Source organism: Saccopteryx leptura, chromosome 3, assembly GCF_036850995.1.
Source record: "Saccopteryx leptura isolate mSacLep1 chromosome 3, mSacLep1_pri_phased_curated, whole genome shotgun sequence".
NCBI lineage: Eukaryota > Metazoa > Chordata > Mammalia > Chiroptera > Emballonuridae > Saccopteryx > Saccopteryx leptura.
The window spans coordinates 298737319-298757525 of record NC_089505.1 but is presented as its reverse complement, the minus strand read 5'-3'; positions in this window follow the sequence as shown (position 1 = coordinate 298757525).

The window sequence follows — 20207 nt, the reverse complement described above, 5'->3', positions numbered from 1 at the left end:
TTATGGAGCAACATGAGGAAAGAATTTGGCATCATTAAGAGCTAAATTAAAATTCTGGTTCTGCCACTGGGCATATGAAGTTTGTCAAATTACTGAACTTCTAGAGGCTCAGTTTCCTTCTCAATAAAAGAGGATAAAACAACAATTTTTCAACATGTTATGTTGAGACCTAAATAAGACCATGTTTATAAACACCACCTGGCACATGCTACATTATATGTAATATATAACATATATTAAGAGTACAACATTAACATCACTCTTAATCATCACAGAAAAGATCCTCCAAGCAGATTCTCACTGAAGCTGCTAGAGATATCAGAATAACATAAAATGTACTTAAACTAATTTAAAATATGGAAAATATTCTTATACTTGGAATAAGCATTCCAATAAAGCATTTCTTTGTTTCTTTACTACATCATTTTTCTTTATTTGACAGTGAGACATGATCTTCTTTCACTGTATTTTTTTACTCATTCAAGTACTGTGTGTTTCTTCACCATGTATGGATAAAAACAGCCCTTCAGCAACATGTGTAATTTGTAAGAATGCAATAAATGCCTCCAAAAAACACAATCTGGACCATCACCACAAAATAAAAGCAGTGTAGCTAACTATGCACAGAACCCACTAAACTAAAAGCAGCCCTTGAAAAGCAAACCATTCTTTTCTTAAGCAATCAGTGCAAATTGCAAAAGCAACAAACATTTTAGCCACAGCTGAAGGAGCCACAGACAGTCCGCAAAAGCCGCATGTGAAATTCACCACATATTACAGAGCTAGAAGAAGCCACTGGGTGCTGGGAAGAGGTGACTGTACCAGGAGATGCTAGAAGCTACTCAGGATGTTCAAATGCATAAGCACCTATCACAGTCAACATTTTACTGGCATGATGATGCGTTCCCATAATGTGGGATGTGGCAGCATCTTTCTATAATTTTGAAATATAATACTAAGAAGTGAATTTGAATAAAATAAAAGAAGGCATGTTTTAAAATAAATATAAACAATATATCAAGGTTTACTTGAAATTTAGGGACAACAAAGTAAGGGATTGAGAAAAAGATAGACAAGAATACTACTGACAAACACACTGACGGTGAGATGGATAAAGCTCTTCATTCAATATATTCTGTTGGAAAAAGAAGTTAAATGAGCAACTACTATATTTTTAGAGAGACACAGCAAACGTGCCTGCGCGCGCGCACACACACACACACACACACATCTTGTATACCACACTGACTTTGAAGATAGCAAGATGATCAAAATTATCTTTAAATTGTTTTTTTCAAATGTGTCTTTTAAAATGTACTCTTAATGATGACTATAGTTGTAGTAAAATGCTTTCTGAAGGTTGCATCTCTAAGGTAATAAACCACAGCACCTTATCATGGTAATATCACAGTAATTAAGGGCATGGCACATTCTACATTCACAATTATTTACTGTTAATACATTGTTTTATTTTAGTTACTATTATGCTGCATAATAAAAGAATCTAAGCATCCAGAGTTCTGATTGTACTTAATGAGCATACCTACGTATTAAGTAATGAGAGTTCCAAGGAATGTTTCATTGTTACCTAGAAGCTGTTTTATAAACTCCCCCAGTACCTATGTAGTGGAGACAAGTGAAAGGATTTTTTCTGCACTTTTACACTACATGACAGTAGAAACGCTCAAGTGCAGACTGGAAAAGGATCCCCAGCTCTGAACTGTCAGCCAAAGATGCCCAGGCCAGCTTCTAGTATACCCATGTCTCGGCCACCTGAAATGGTGCCTCTTTCTAGCAGCTGACTTCCTCCCAGATGTAGGACTTACTGTCCAGGAGAGAAGTATTTATTGTCATGAACATAGATACATCTTATTTTTGAACACTGAATTCGAGAGTAGGCAACCGCCAGCCATGGAATGAAGCTGCAACTTTACCATTTTCTTCATTTTTTGTTTAGAAGAACAAAGAAAAAGAAAAGGAAGGTTTTGTTAGAGGAGCCGAAGTTCTGTAGCTTTGTAAGATGCTGGTTGTATTTGATAAGCAGTAAAACCACCAGAAAGGAACTGGGATTAGCAGGGTATTTTATTATACAGAAGAATACGTGCCTGATTTCAACCCAATTTCTCTGAAAGTTTCCAACATGGACAAAGTTACAAGGTGAGACAAAGAACAATAAACATGCTAACATTTTACTGCAGCAACACCTTCATAACACGTATATTATTACCCTGGCACAGCTATCAGGGTTGAAACAGCTAGAGGGAGGTGGAGGAGGAGAAGGAGAGGGGAGGGAGAGAGAAGGGGGTGGAGGTCAAGGAGCAGGGGGAGGAGGGAGAGGGGGAGCTGAGAAAGCTAAGATGTCCCAAGTTATATTAAAAGGGAAGAATGACAAGGATACACCAGATGGAAGCACTGAGGTTTCCAAATTATCCTTAGCAAATTGTAGAACTAAAGCACCCACCCCACAAACACGCTTCTGAGAAAGAGCACCTTCTTATCTGCAGAAGGCAGTCCACTTGGGTATCATGGAGTGATTGAAGTTACTAAAAAATCCTCACTATTTGCAACTGTCATTAGAAAATAATCATATTTGGACCTGAAAGTTTTATGATGACTTCTTTCCTTTAGCACAATGCTTAGTGATTACTGACTTACTTTATTTTAAATAAATTTCTTTTAATTTATTCTGTGTTTACAAGTAAGTATGCTGATATTATGTATCTGAGCTATTCATTGTAGAAACTTCAAAGCTCTGCTCAAATCCCACGATGTACAGCACCCCATCCTAGAATAGATGTGTTAAGGTCAAACAACATCTGGTCAATGTTATGTGAGGGACCTTGCTTTAAAATCTATCATGTTTTATTTGTGTTTTCTCATCTATCTCTTTATCTCTTTCTCTCTTTTCCATGAGGCTGTGCTCTAAGTCAGGTACCTAAATGTTAAGTATAAATTTCAGGAGTAAGTAAAATATTAAACTAAGATATATCAGTTTGGAAGATATATATATAATGGCCGTGTTCTTCAAAAGCAATCCTAAACCAATTAAAAAGACAGCAAGAGCCTGAGAGTGTCTACAATACATATCCAGAATAAAGTTTAAATATTCGAGTAATATAAAGCAATAAGAACCAAAATTTCAATAAATTAGTTGAAAGAGATAGGTATTTCAGAGAAAAATATATGAACATGATAGCAAATGTGTGAAATCTTTTAGTTTTTCTAGGATCAAATAAAGAAAATCAGAAACTAAAGACTAAATATTATTTTTTCTTGAATTAGGTCTGTAAAATTAGAATGCTGGTGATCTCATACATTGTACTCATGGAGATAAAAATAAATGTATTATTTTTAAAGAAATATTCACTTGACTCAGCACTCTTACTTTAGGAATTTATTATGTAGAAAAACTCCCATGATGGAAGAAGAAAGATTTTTGAAGCAATGTTGCTGCTGAAAAATTGTTTATAATAGAAATATATTGGGAGTAATCTAAATGCCCCATCAGAGGATTGATTAATAAATTATGACAGACTCATCTAGGTCAGGAAAAAAAATGAGGTTCATACATATTTCCTTAAAGGTATAGGCATAAAAATAATTCACTAAGTGAAAATGATATAGAAAATATTTTTAAGAGAATGGCTAATTTTTAATAATAAGGATGACTTTTTATTATAACATAGGCTGATCACATATAGTTGAAGAGTTATATGTCCATAAAAATATTAAATGATGCAAAACAAATTCTTAGTAATATCATTTCTGAAGAGAGGTATTTATAAGTATAAAAATATACATAAGAATAAATATACAAAATACATTAGAGAGAGAGAGATACATTTCTTTCCATTAGTCATTAACCATTGCTTTTTTTATTCAATGAGTGTTAAGGAAAAAAACACATTTCCTTAAGAACCTTGCATATCATATTTTGATTCTGTGCAGAATACATCAGAAAAAGAGGATAAAAGAACACCTTTTTATCCAAGGTTCTTGTTTCAGTTATTTCTTTTTACTTTATAATAAGAACATGAATAAAAAAAATAACACAAGAAAAATTCAAAACAAAACAAAAACTGTGAAAGAAAAATTGTTTGAAAACTTCTAGTTACTTGTGGCTAGATATGTATTCACTAGAAATGAGAAAAGATGATCAAGTGAATGAAGACAAGAACATGAAATGATGTGACATGAGGGAAAAGGATACGATATGAAAGAGTCAGTAAAAAGGCATATTTAAAAAATGTGAAATGATAACATTTAAACTTGATATGCTGTGTGTTTCTGTTAAAATTGCATATAGAGAGATAATAAACTCTCTGTAACTGATGTGTGTTGTTGAAGAAATGGAAAAGAATCTGTAAACATAAGGTGACCAACTTTTTTACAATGAAAAGGAGGACAAAAATAAATTGAAGAAAACAATATCATAAATAAAAGAAACATTTTATTCATTGCAACATGCATTTTATAATCGCGTCTCAATGCACTGTACTGACCCTTGACGAATTGTCATGTCAAATATAAATACGTCACATCATATGCAATGGATGGACTCTGCATCGATCAAATACAGACTTTTACAGATTAGCCTTCCAATATCAAAAAGGAGGACATGTAGGAGGACACTTTTCAAGGGAGGAAGGAACTTACAAAAGAAGGACTTTCCTCCCTAAATGAGGACGATTGGTCACCTTAGAAACAAAAAAAAAAGTGTTAAAAAGTAGATCAGAAATTAAATCAAGTAAAACAAAGGGGTACAGTTTTGGAAAAGATATGGAAATCGTGCAAAGTAAGAATAATTATGGAAGGCAAAGAAAACATTGGAAATTTCTGATGGTAATGCAATATAAACTCATTTAAAATTTCCCTTCTGTGTTGTTTATAATATTGGTAAAATTTCTGACACACACACCCATACTGGAAGTGGCTCCATCAGTGGATCAAAATTACATTCACTAAGCTTTTCCAAATAATGTATGTCTCCGATTATCTGCCAAGGCTTTGCTCTCCTTGAAATGTTCCCTTAGGGGAAGGTGGATGGGTCCTTCTGGATCACAGCGTCTGGGGAAGCAGGAGGTGAGGACAGAGGGGAGGGCAGAGCAAGGTCTACTGCTTGGTGGGCTCTTATAGGCCAGTTTAGATTTGAACCCTTTGTTCTAATCGCATATATATTATCTTTCCTGTCATTTTTTCAAATGAAATTATTCAAACCAACTATAAAATTACATATTTTTTCAAAACATAATTTTATTTGCATAATTTAGAATTGCGTTTGGAAAATTTAAAGAAACAGGGTGGTGACTCAGAAAAACCTAATTATTATGAAGTGGTTATTCAAGTATTTCAATCTGTTTATGGAACTATATTATTTAAAAATAGACAGTGGTAAAGGTTTTTGATTGTTAAGTATGAAAGAATAATGAAAAAGTGTTTTTTTTTTAATAGAATTAGTAACACTTGCAGCCTATCAGGCGGCTCTCATACAGAAATGCAATTTAGCAAAATGAGTGTGGTTGGAAACTCCAGCCAGAATAACAACTGGCACTTTCTTCAGATCCACCCAAGACTTATATAGTGGCCACTCCAATTAGTGTAATGGTTCAATGTTCCTTGGAAAGTGAGGTCTTTTGTTTGGGATATTTCCCAATTAAAGAACCCTGTTTGAAGTGGGATCTAATTTTAACTTTGTAAAGCCAAACTATGGCTTGAAGAGTCTGTTTTTATTTCAAGAAACATTGGCATTGCATTTCCAAGTTGAGATAGCTGTGATCAAATATCCACATAACTCATATTTAAGGCAAGAAAATGGAAGGGCAGGGTATGAAGTAACTGGCTTAAAAAGTCAGTTCTCCGAATTAATTCCATTGAGTTGATCATTTGTTCTAGTCACACTCTTCCTGTTATAAATGAAAACCGTGTACTAACCGGAATCTCCAAAGACACTGTAAAATGACATGAAATTCACAAAGGGGAAATCAGGAATTTACTGCCAGTAAATTATTATACACCTAAAATGTATCCATGAACTTCAAGTGCAAGAATAGCTTTTGTTGTTGTTTAAAAATTACTGCTATTAAGACCACTTAGATGATTTCAAAGCACTGCTGTAAAGTGCTCTTTAAAAAAAATGGTATCAATAGATGACGTCAGAGTAATGGCGGGGTAGGAAGCGATACCGATAAATCTCCCCCAAAACTCAACAAGATCTTCAACCAGAAACAGAAAAACCTATACTTGGAGCTTCCAGATGCTTCGCAATACACCCAAAGGTATGACTGAGTGAAAAATTGGCTAAATATATAACCAAACCCCGAAGGAAATAGGGAGTAAGAAATGCTCCGCCTTCCTCACTAACCTAAACAGGGCGGCTTTCTCTGGTAACTGTGAATATAGAAACTGAGGCGGGCAAAGGGGGTGAATACAAACGGCCGAACCAGGCTGTGGCACGGAGATCCAAGCCGAGGAAAATCTGATCCTGTGGCAACCCGGGCAATACAAGCTAACACTCGCGCCAAACCCAAACAAAGAAAGACAAGCGGTGCGGCCATTTTACCCGGTCTCCTGGTTGGTGCGCAGTTAGTGGGCGAGAGATTTCTTCCTAGGTCCCGGGAGTCAGTGCCCGTGTTGCTCCACGGAGAGGCAGGGTCAGAGGCCTTTCTGTGGGCCGAGGGCAGAGTCTCTGGGCAGCCCCAGCGCCCTGGGAAAGCCACGCACGGGAGGGAGTGAGAACTAATTCCAATGGTGGAGATTTTCCTTGCCGAGGGTGTTTCACTCAGAGGGAATCGCAGCCGGCCTCATATCCTGGTTTGCGCGCGCAGATAAGGAGTGAGCGATTCCTCCGAGTGCCTCGGCAGTGCGCACCCGTGTTATCGCACAGAGGGGCAGAGTCAGGGGCCTTTGTGTGGGCCAAAGCGGAATCTCGGGCCGCCCCAGCGCCTTGCAAAAGCCGCGCACGGGGACGGAGCGAGACTCAATTCCAACGCTGCAACTTTTCCCTGCGGTCGGGGGTTTCCCTCAGAGCGTGAGACTGCTGGTCGGATATCCTGGTCTGCGCGCGCAGCCAGTGAGTGAGAGTTTTCTCCAAGCGCCCCGGAAGTGGGCACCCGCTTGTGTTACCGGACAGAGTGGCAGAGCCAGAGGTCTGTGAGTGGGTGGAAAGCCCGCCTGATTATGCTAGCAGCTCTGACTGACTGAGCCTTACCCAGAGCCCTGTGCTGAGTGGAAATAGAGTGGGGAGTTGCCAGCTCTTTGAGCCTCTTACTATCCAGGCAGAGGCAGCAGCAACCCCATAGCTGGATTATCAGGCTACTAATTGAGGAAGGAAAGACTAGAAGAAAGGCTCCAGGAACACGGACTCTCTCACTGTCGGAGCCTATAAATGCTAATAGCCTTGACTGCCAACGAGACTAAAGCACAATACATGACATTGCCATAGAGACTTATCAACTGCAAACCTCCACCTGAGCGTGCCAAAGGGGCAAAACCCGGGGTACAGAGTCACCGACCAGGAAGAGGGAGAGAAAAGAAAAAGCAAGAAGATAACCTCTCAAAATCAAGAATAATCTGCAGACTTTATAACCTATCCCATTTTATTATATTTGTTCGTTTGTTTCTCTTATCTTCATTCTTGATACTTTTTTTTTTTTTCCTCCTCCAATTTGGCCGATTAACTCTCTACCGGTCTTACTCTCTCCTCTCCTTGAACTACACTACCCATAAGTGTTACATCTCCCATTATCTTTTCTCTTCTCTTCCTTTCTCTCTATGAGGGTTGCACTCCAAAACCCTTAACTCTCTCTCTCTCTCTCTCCTTTCTTTTTTCTTCTTTTAGTGGTTCCCTCTTTTTTTTTTCTCTCTCTCTCTCTTTCTTTTCTCCCTCTATATTAGTTTCTTCCTTTTTCCTTTACATCTCCTCTCATTCAAACCTCAATAACAAACAAATTATCTTATCTGGGACTCAAACTTATGTTTGTGGCATTTTGGGGGGTTTTTACTTCACCTTTTTAACTCACTAGCAGTGCTCCCATCCCTGGCTCTCCATATTATCTAGTTCTTGTTCCACTAAATACAATAGTAATTTTTTAATTTGTCCCCTCATTTTTCCGTTTTCCTCTTAATCCTCTCATCATAACTCTTAGACAACCAACACCTAAAAGCAAATCATTTTATTCTTGACCCAAATTTTTTCCTTATTTACTTTTTGTGGGTCCATACGCTCTTTTTTTTTCTTTTTTCTTTCTTTTTTTTTTTTTTTCTTTTTTTTGCCCCTTTATTACTTTTCCCCAATTCAGGCCCTCCATCACAGGCATTGTTTGTTATAATTCACAGTCCACCACAAGATTTTATCAAGAAAGAGGGGAGAGGAGAGGAGAGGAAAAAAGGAGGGGGGGAATAATTTCCTTTTTTTTTTTTTTTTTTTTAAATTTTTATTTTATTTTATTTTTCTTTATTTCATTATTAATTTTTTTTTTTTAAAAACAACTCTTTTCGATTTTTTTATTTTTTTAAACTTTTTATTCTTTATTAAATCTCATTAATACTATCAACAAAACCACCCTCAGATGCCATTAAGGAAGAGAAAATCGAATATCATGGATACAAAAGAAAGAGAGGTAACACAGCTAGATGAGGAAAAATCTATGGAGAAAAAATTTAATATATTGGAAACCTTGGAGCTAAATGACAGAGAATTCAAGATAGAAATCCTAAAAATACTCAGAGATATACAAGAAAACACAGAAAGGCAATTTAGGGAGCTCAGAAAACAACTCAATGAACACAAAGAATATATGTCCAAGGAAATTGAAACTATAAAAACAAATCAAACAGAGATGAAAAACTCAATTCACGAGCTGAAAAACGAAGTAACAAGCTTAGCTAATAGAACAGGTCAGATAGAAGAGAGGATTAGTGAAATAGAAGACAAGCAACTTGAGGCACAACAGAGAGAAGAAGAAAGAGACTCAAAAATTAAAAAAAATGAGATAGCCCTACAAGAATTATCTGACTCCATCAAAAAGAATAACATAAGAATAATAGGTATATCAGAGGGAGAAGAGAGAGAAAATGGAATGGAGAACATACTCAAACAAATAATAGATGAGAACTTCCCAAGCCTGTGGAAAGAACTAAAGCCTCAAGTTCAAGAAGCAAACAGAACTCCAAGTTTTCTTAACCCCAACAAACCTACTCCAAGGCATATCATAATGAAATTGACACAAACCAACAGCAAAGAAAAAATTCTCAAGGCAGCCAGGGAAAAGAAGAATACAACATATAAAGGAAGGCCCATTAGATTATCGTCAGATTTCTCAGCAGAAACTCTACAAGCTAGAAGAGAGTGGACCCCAATATTTAAAGTCCTGAAAGAGAGGAACTTTCAGCCACGAATACTATACCCATCAAAGCTATCCTTCAAATATGAAGGAGAAATAAAAACATTCACAGATACAGAAAAGATGAGGGAATTTATCATCAGAAAACCCCCACTCCAGGAATTACTAAAGGGGGTTCTCCAATCAGATACAAAGAACAAAAAAAAACAGAGCCACAAGTAAAAGCTCCAAGAAGAACACAATAAAACCAAATTTAAACTGTGACAACAACAAAAAGAAAGAGGGGGAGAAGATGGAGATTAACAGTAGCAAAGGACGATGGAGTGCAAAAGTACTCACAAAATAGTTCGCTACAATGAACAGGGTAGGGACCCTTTTCATTATTCAAAGGTAACCACCATTGAAAAAACCACCACAGAAGCACATGAGATAAAAAAGATAGCAACAGTGGAAAGATGTATGGAATACAACCAAATAAAAACAAAAGATAGAAAAACAAAAGAGAAGGATCAAACAAGACACAAAACTAACAGAAAGCAAGATATAAAATGGCAATAGGGAACCCACAAGTATCAATAATTACACTAAATGTAAACGGATTAAACTCACCAATAAAAAGGCACAGAGTAGCAGAATGGATTAAAAAAGAAAATCCAACTGTATGCTGCCTACAGGAAACTCATCTAAGTAACAAGGATAAAAACAAATTCAAAGTGAAAGGCTGGAAAACAATACTCCAAGCAAATAACATCCAAAAAAAAGCAGGTGTAGCAATACTCATATCGGATAATGCTGACTACAAGACAGGAAAAGTACTCAGAGACAAAAATGGCCATTTCATAATGGCTAAGGGGACACTGAATCAAGAAGACATAACAATTCTTAATATATATGCACCAAACCAAGGAGCACCAAAATATATAAGACAGTTACTTATTGATCTTAAAACAAAAACTGACAAAAATACAATCATACTTGGAGACCTCAATACACCGCTGACGGCTCTAGATCGGTCATCCAAACAGAGAATCAACAAAGACATAGTGGCCTTAAACAAAACACTAGAGCACTTGGATATGATAGACATCTACAGGACATTTCATCCCAAAGTGACTGAGTATACATTTTTCTCCAGTGTACATGGATCATTCTCAAGAATTGACCATATGTTGGGCCACAAAAACAACATCAGCAAATTCAGAAAAATTGAAGTTGTACCAAGCATATTTTCTGATCATAAAGCCTTGAAACTAGAATTCAACTGCAAAAAAGAGGAAAAAAATCCCACAAAAATGTGGAAACTAAACAACATACTTTTAAAAAATGAGTGGGTCAAAGAAGAAATAAGTGCAGAGATCAAAAGATATATACAGACTAATGAAAATGACAATACGACATATCAGAATCTATGGGATGCAGCAAAAGCAGTGATAAGAGGGAAGTTCATATCACTTCAGGCATATATGAACAAACAAGAGAGAGCCCAAGTGAACCACTTAACTTCCCACCTTAAGGAACTAGAAAAAGAAGAACAAAGACAACCCAAAACCAGCCGAAGAAAGGAGATAATAAAAATCAGAGCAGAAATAAATGAATTAGAGAACAGAAAAACTATAGAAAAAATTAATAGAACAAGGAGCTGGTTCTTTGAAAAGATCAACAAAATTGACAAACCCTTGGCAAGACTTACCAAGGAAAAAAGAGAAAGAACTCATATAAACAAAATCCAAAATGAAAGAGGAGAAATCACCACGGACACCGTAGATATACAAAGAATTATTGTAGAATACTATGAAAAACTTTATGCTACTAAATTCAACAACCTAGAAGAAATGGATAAATTCCTAGAAAAATACAACCTTCCTAGACTGAGTCAAGAAGAAGCAGAAAGCCTAAACAGACCTATCAGTAGAGAAGAAATAGAAAAAACCATTAAAAACCTCCCCAAAAATAAAAGTCCAGGCCCTGACGGCTATACCAGCGAATTTTATCAAACATTCAAAGAAGACTTGGTTCCTATTCTACTCAAAGTCTTCCAAAAAATTGAAGAAGAAGCAATACTTCCAAACACATTTTACGAAGCCAACATAACCCTCATACCAAAACCAGGCAAGGATGGCACAAAAAAAGAAAACTACAGACCAATATCTCTAATGAATACAGATGCTAAAATACTAAACAAAATACTAGCAAATCGAATACAACAACATATTAAAAAAATAATACATCATGATCAAGTGGGATTCATCCCAGAATCTCAAGGATGGTTCAACATACGTAAAACGGTTAACGTAATACACCATATCAACAAAACAAAGAACAAAAACCACATGATCTTATCAATAGACGCAGAAAAGGCCTTCGATAAAATACAACACAATTTTATGTTTAAGACTCTCAACAAAATGGGTATAGAAGGAAAATATCTCAACATGATAAAGGCCATATATGATAAACCATCAGCTAACATCATATTAAATGGCACTAAACTGAAGGCTTTCCCCCTTAAATCAGGAACAAGACAGGGTTGTCCACTCTCTCCACTCTTATTTAATGTGGTACTAGAGGTTCTAGCCAGAGCAATCAGACAAGACAAAGAAATAAAAGGCATCCATATCGGAAAAGAAGAAGTAAAGGTATCACTTTTTGCAGATGATATGATACTATACATCGAAAACCCCAAAGAATCCACAAAAAGACTACTAGAAACAATAAGCCAATACAGTAAGGTCGCAGGATACAAAATTAACATACAGAAGTCAATAGCCTTTCTATATGCCAACAATGAAACAACTGAGAAGGAACTCAAAAGAATAATCCCCTTCACGATTGCAACAAAAAAAATAAAATACTTAGGAATAAACATAACAAAGAATGTAAAGGACTTATATAATGAAAACTATAAACCATTGTTAAGGGAAATCGAAAAAGATATAATTAGATGGAAGAATATACCTTGTTCTTGGCTAGGAAGAATAAATATAATCAAGATGGCTATATTACCCAAAGCAATATACAAATTTAATGCAATTCCCATCAAACTTCCAATGACATTTTTTAAAGAAATAGAGCAAAAAATCATCAGATTTATATGGAACTATAAAAAACCCCGAATAGCCAAAGCAATCCTAAAGAAAAAGAATGAAGCTGGGGGCATTTCAATACCTGACTTCAAACTCTATTATAGGGCCACGACAATCAAAACAGCATGGTATTGGCAGAAAAATAGACACTCAGACCAATGGAACAGAATAGAAAGTCCAGAAATAAAACCACATATATATAGTCAAATAATTTTTGATAAAGGGGCCAACAACACACAATGGAGAAAAGAAAGCCTCTTCAACAAATGGTGCTGGGAAAACTGGAAAGCCACATGCAAAAGAATGAAACTGGACTACAGTCTCTCCCCCTGTACAAAAATTAACTCAAAATGGATCAAAGATCTAAACATAAGACCTGAAACAATTAAGTACATAGAAGAAGACATAGGTACTCAACTCAGGGACCTGGGTTTTAAAGAGCATTTTATGAATTTGACTCCAATGGCAAGAGAAGTGAAGGCAAAAATTAATGAATGGGACTACATCAGACTAAGAAGTTTTTGCTCAGCAAGAGAAACTGATAACAAAATAAACAGAAAGCCAACTAAATGGGAAATGATTTTTTCAAACGACAGCTCAGATAAGGGCCTAATATCCAAAATATACAAAGAACTCATAAAACTCAACAACAAACAAACAAACAATCCAATAAAAAAATGGGAAGAGGATATGAATAGACACTTCTCCCAGGAAGAAATACAAATGGCCAACAGATATATGAAAAGGTGCTCATCTTCTTTAGCTATTAGAGAAATGCAAATCAAAACGGCAATGAGATACCACCTCACACCTGTTCGATTAGCTGTTATTAGCAAGTCAGGTAACAGCAAATGTTGGAGAGGCTGTGGAGAAAAAGGAACCCTCATACACTGTTGGTGGGAATGTAAAGTAGTACAACCATTATGGAAGAAAGTATGGTGGTTCCTCAAAAAACTGAAAATAGAACTACCTTATGACCCAGCAATCCCTCTACTGGGTATATATCCCAAAAACTCAGAAACATTGATACGTAAAGACACATGCAGCCCCATGTTTATTGCAGCATTGTTCACAGTGGCCAGGACATGGAAACAACCAAAAAGCCCATCAATAGATGACTGGATAAAGAAGATGTGGCACATATACACTATGGAATACTACTCAGCCATAAGAAATGATGACATCGGAACATTTACAGCAAAATGGTGGGATCTTGATAACATGATACGAAGCGAAATAAGTAAATCAGAAAAAAACAGGAACTGTATTATTCCATACGTAGGTGGGACATAATAGTGAAACTAAGAGACATTTATAAGAGTGTGGTGGTTACGGGGGGGAGGGGGGAATGGGAGAGGGATAGGGGGTGGGGAGGGGCACAAAGAAAACTAGATAGAAGGTGACAGAGGACAATCTGACTTTGGGTGGTGGGTATGCAACATAATTGAACGACAAGATAACCTGGACTTGTTATCTCTGAATATATGTATCCTGATTTATTGATGTCACCCCATTAAAAAAATAAAATTATATAATAAAAAAAAAAAAAAAAAAAAAAAAAAAATGGTATCGATAGTCCTACTACTTGTAAACTGAAATTGTTGACTCCATTTTATATATGAAAAAGAGATAGCTATTGAGCAAGTGAGAGTCAACAGGAAGTAGATGAATCCCAGATGAAAGTAAACCAGTCCTCTATTTCCAGTCATTGTGAATCACAATACTCCAGCCCATCCTTAAAATACTAGAATTTTGCCTAAATTTATATTGAGGGAGCCTCAGGAAATAATTGCAGTAGACAACATAGAAAATGTCTTTAAAAATCTTGACCAGTGACAAAGAAGCTGCATTGTATTTAACCTGCTTCTATAGGTGCAGCATGATTAACAAAGCAATTCTTAATCATGACTGCTATGGTGGGCAGCCTGCAATGGACCTTTAACTCTTTCCAGTCTCACTTGGGAAAGAAAAGATAAAGTCTGAGGATGAAGAGATGAGACACCTTGGTATATTGAAGATAAAACACAAATGTTTTTAGGGGAGTCCATAGCACATCATAAGTAACAGTACAATGAAGACAAAAGAGCAAGATCAGATGGTGAAGCCGCAGCAGAAGGCAAACGGGGACAATAATGTATTTGCTACTTCCAGTGGCCAGGTTATCAGGATCTGCAGCTCTGGAAGCAGGTCCCCATGACCATATTATGACATCAGTTCTATTCCTCAAAATATTTCATGCTTTTTATGAATCCAAGTCATTTTTAATTGAATTTATTAGGGTGACACTAGTTAACATAATTATATAGGTGCCTAATTCTACAACATATCTCTGTACATCACATTGTATATTTACCCCCCCAGGTAAGTCTCCATCCATCATCATTTATGCCCCCCTACCCTACTAAACCTCCCCCACTCCCGGCAATCACTAAATCTTTTCTGTGTCTATAAGTTTTTTCTTTCTTTTCGTTCTCTCTTGTTCTTCCTTTCCTTCTTTCTTTCTTTTCTTTTTTTCTTTTTTTCTTCTTTCCTTCCTTCCTTTCTTTCTTTTTGCTCTATTCCTTCACCTCCCTCACTCAGCCAAGTCATTTAAAATTAAGAAAAATAATTAAAAATATGTTAAATAGAAAGGTCTTCAATTTTTAATACCATTTTAATACAATTCTTTATTTTATTATATTCTTCTTGTAATAGTGAATCCAGAATTATGTTCTAATGTTTTCATATAATAATAACAAACATTTGTTTTTACTGCATTGTGTTTTTTATTCATTAAGTCAGCCATCAATAGTTCTAATAACTCCTACCATCCTAAATTTAAAGAAGGGGAAGTTAAAGTTCCAGAATATTAAGTGATTTGCCACAGTCACCAGCTAGAATCTTGTGGTCCCAGGACCTGAACTCAGTTTGTATTTAAAGTGCCACTCCCTAACCACAACCCTACAGTTCCTTTCTATAAGATAGAAATTTATAATTAGCACTACTTACATTTCAGCCTTAGTGACATACAGGTTAACTTCATGTCACTGTTACAGTTGATTGACTGTTGTACGTTTAATAACTTCTATGTTACATATTCTAATGAATGCAAGACTAACATAAAAATGTCTTAAAATTCTTCAGTCTACTTTGGGAGACAGGGAAATAGTAAGGGGAATTAAGCTCCTGTATCAGCAGTGGCTGAGTCATGATGACTTAATCTACCACCAGAATTTCTAAACCCAGGATAATCATGAAGAGAATGGTCTAGTCAGAAAATATTTCTTGTATATTATATAATTTGAGCTAGCTTTTAATAATGGTTATGAGTCTGTTATGATTCAGAAATGAAATCAATATTACTTAATGTCATTTTCATTTCCTTAGCAAGAGTCATCAGATGTAACTTGTATCCCTCTAATAATGTAAATCAGGCAGGCATTAAAGGCAAATTATTCATAAGTGACCTAATCAGATATTGACCTCGAATATACAGAAAATATAGAAACTTTGAGCCTAGTTGTGGGATCAATATTCTGGAAGAATGTAAAATGAAATTAAAGGCAATACTTAAAGATTAATGTTTTTAAAATTTTAGGCCTACCCTAGAAACTTTGAAGAACCATGTGAAGAACAATGTTCATTTGTAAAAACTGCTCAGAGAGTTTCTAAGTAAAATCCTCTGAGCTTGAAGATTGGAATTTAGATTTAGAAGAGACCTTTTAGGAGAACTAATGACTGAGGGTGGAAAATAAACCGAATTGATCCTGTGTGTCAGGACTCTTGAGTTTAGAAGGACATTCTCACTTGTTCATGACTGTAGAAGCAGTCAAGGTCAAACACAGCCACCTCTACCACGACCGAAGCTACCAGCATCCCAATCTCAGACTGAGTTCTTGGGAAACAGCTCAGAAAGTGTGTTTGGAAGGTTTATTGGGGTATGTGGGTGGTGGCAGCTACACTGATTAAAAAGTGAAGAAGGTAGGAAGAAGAAGAGGAGGAGAGGAAAAAATTGACCCTCAGTGTGAAGGGCTCAGCCAATCACAAGGAAAACTGGAATGAGTCTTCAGAATTATCCCAAATGGAGACGATAGGTCTCTAATCCACCATCAGCCAGTCCACGGCCATGACCATGTACAGTATAGTCCTCTGCTTCCCAGGGCAATGCTCAGCAGAGGACACAGTTGTGGGACCCCAGCAAGCCATTTCCTGGCATCTGGTGGGAGGCTGAGAGACCCTTGAGGAGGGCACATGCACAGAGTTCTCCAGTGTCCTCTACACTCCCACTAACTTCCTAGTGAAGAGTGATTTGAAATGTGGGTAAAAGAGACTCACCGTGGAGGAAAGTACAGTGGGAGAGTCCTGTGTGCGCAGCCCAGCTCCCCTGCTCTGTAGTGACTCACACAGCAGCACCTAATTCGGGCTGTGAAAACACCACCCTCACTACACCTTCTACTCCTTCTGAACCTTGCTCTCATCACCAGTAATAATAACAAATAACAGCTGCTGTTGCTGCTGCTTTTACTCCTCCTTCTTCTGCCCATTCGAAAAAGCAAGTCTATATGCAAACTGAGTCTGATCTCAGGAAACAGGCAGAGAGATCCTGTTCTCCTGTGCAGTGGGGGGTCCCCTTAGACAAGGCATTAGAGCCCACTTTTTTCACTGCAGTTCTGACCTGGGATTTATCTGGCCTAGCCCACCCTCAAGTCAGACAAAACCCTACCTTAGAACTACAAGCACAAGATTTGCTCAACATATTAAAGTATGGATTGGGTTTGTGCCTGTAATGTACTCTGTTACCTTACAGGTGAAGCAAAGAGCAACGAGAAAATGAGCTATGTCTCTATCGGCCTGTGCATTTATTTTACCTAGGGCTGATGTCTGTGGAATGTTTTCATGTTTCTTGGATGCCGGTATGACCGAGTGGATGAGTGCATGTCATTCAGTAAAAAAAGAGGCCTACCACTTCCAATGAAATGGTTACATAAAAACACAGAAACATTTTTAAATCATATTTCTTTTTTCTTTATAAGAAAACACCAGTTAAATGTTTCTTTGATCCTTTTTTTTTCCTTTTTTTTTTAACACAGACAGAGAGAGAGTCAGAGAGAGGGATAGAGAGACAGGAATGGAGAGATGAGAAGCATCAATTATTAGTTTTTCATTGCAATACCTTAGTTGTTCATTGATTGCTTTCTCATACGTGCCTTGACCGCGGGCCTTAAGCAGACCGAGTAACCCCTTGCTTGAGCCAGTGACCTTGGGTCCAAGCTGGTGAGCCTTGCTCAAACCAGATGAGCCCACGCTCAAGCTGGCGACCTCGGGGTCTCGAATGTAGGTCGTCCACATCGCAATTCAACACTCTATCCACTGCGCCACCACCTGGTCAGGCCCTTTGATTCATATAGTAACAACAAAAGTAAACTGCCTTTCACTTTAACACATGTAATGTAATTTGAGCTTCAAAACAATTCTGCAAAGCACTCGTAATTCCATTTTATCCAATTAAGGTTTAGGCAAATACATTATTTTTGGAAGGTCAGCCACTAACTAGATGATGGGACCAATCCCTGCTTTTCATAGGAACCGCACTGCCTTACAGATTGCTTCCTTTGTTTCAAGTTAGAGTCACAAATATTTCATGAAAATAGTGGGAAATATTTAACAAGTAAGTATTAGGGGGTATGGTAAGCATTAAATACAAATAAAATTTATTATACTTAGTTTTCTAATAGTACTGTATTTAAAAAGTCATGGATGTTAAAAAAAAATCACAATGTAAATTTTACTTTTACTCCACTCTCCTTTCTTGTTCTTACCTACTCCAAAATAACCATTTTTATTAGACTTTTCTTGTGTCCTTCCACTATTTTATTATTTGTGGTACTATTTTGTATCAGTTTTGGGTGTATAGCATAGTGGTTATACAATCATGGACTTTACAAAGTGGTCCCCTGACATTTCCATTACCCACCTGGCACTGTCGTAGTCATTACAATTTTATTGACTATATTCCCTGTGCTCTACTTTACATCCTTGTGACTATTTTGTAACTATTATTTTGTACTTACTCCCTTCACCTCTTTCACCCAGTCTCCTCAACCTCTCTCCCCTCTTACAACCCTGATCTGTTCTCTGGTTCAATTTTATTTGTTCATTCATTTTATTCACTAGAGTCCACATACGAGTAAAATTATATCGTACTCTTTTTTTCTGTCTGACTTATTTCATTTGCCATAACACCCTCTAGGTCTACCCTTGCTGTCACAAGTGGTAAGATTTTGTTTTATTTTATGCTTCCACTATTTTCTTATACAAATACAAATCATCACCATATTATGTCACCAGAAACACAAACACATACACACAAACACATAATCCCACTCTTTCATGCCTTGCCCTTTTTTACTGAATGTATCATGGAGAATTTTCCATATCAATACATAAGAGGTTTGCCCATGCTTTTGAAAACTCTATATAGCTGCATAGTATTCAATTGAATATGTATGTTGCAATATAGCCAACTGCTGCCTATTGACAAACTTTTGGGTTGTCTCCAGTGTTTTTAGTTATAACTCATTCTGTGTACATATCAATTCACCTTGCATACAGGAAAATCTGGGTAACAGATTTACAGATTGCTGCATTAGGAATGACTAAGATCTATTATCTGTGGAATGGATAGGAAAGTGAGTTTAGTCTACAAAATATAGTTTTTCTTTTTACCTTGGTTCTAGACCTCTGACTTCCACTAACCTCGTAATATAATCTCCTGTGAGATCTAATTTAATTTATCCACAGAGTGCTTTTGGGCCTGATGTTCCACTGCTCAGGTGGTAACAAAGTGCCAATTGACCTCGTTTAACACCTTTGTATTTAGTCTTCAGGATAGAAGCCCAAGTCAGGGTCAAATCTGTATAATCCTGTGCGGGGACCAAATACCATCACTAAATACAACTTTAACAGAAATCTTCTGTCGTTGTTTGGTTTTACATAACAGCAAAGTGAACTTCTACTTGGAAAAAGCCCTACTTGTCAGTCATGTGTAACCTTTTGGACTGTCGCCATGTTCATTGGCTCTTGTTAGTTATGTCAGTTGCATAGATCTATACGGAAGGGCCATTGAACCTAACAAATCTGTCTTCTGCTCCATTGACAGTTGGATATTGTTCTTTAATTCTTAAAATTCTTTACATTATAATGCAACCAAAACTGGAGTTTCCATTGTGGTAGGTTTTCCAATGCTATGCTGCATTATATGATCTAGTTATCTTGGTAAGGAAAAGAAAACAGAATAAGAACTTTCTCACCCAGGAATCTCTACATCCCTTCCTTTCTGAAGGACGTCCAGAAAGCAAGTCAAGGTCAGTACGCCATTTTTCAGGAGGCAGAACGCTGCTTAGAGTCCCTGAAGTTAGAATTAAAATGTGTACATTTAGAAAGCGCTTGCTCGATCCATCATATTAATAAGAAATTCCTGTCATGCGAGTGAAAATAGGTAATCAGAAAGCAACACTTCCAAATACAGAGTAGATAGTATTTACTTTATCCCTGATCTATGTCTCAAAGGAAAATATGACAGTTTAATATTTATATTTACACAATTCATAAATGACAGAGTAGAGTCAAGCATAAAACCAAGGTTTTTCCCCTTTGGGACCAGTGCTGTGAGTGAATTGCCAACTTTCAGCGTGATGGAAGAGTGTTGATCGACCCAGGGATAAGATCCAATCAAAAGGAATTCTGTCTTATCTGGATTCAATTTTAGCAAACTTTTGGCTATTTCCCCGCAGTAAGTCAGCCA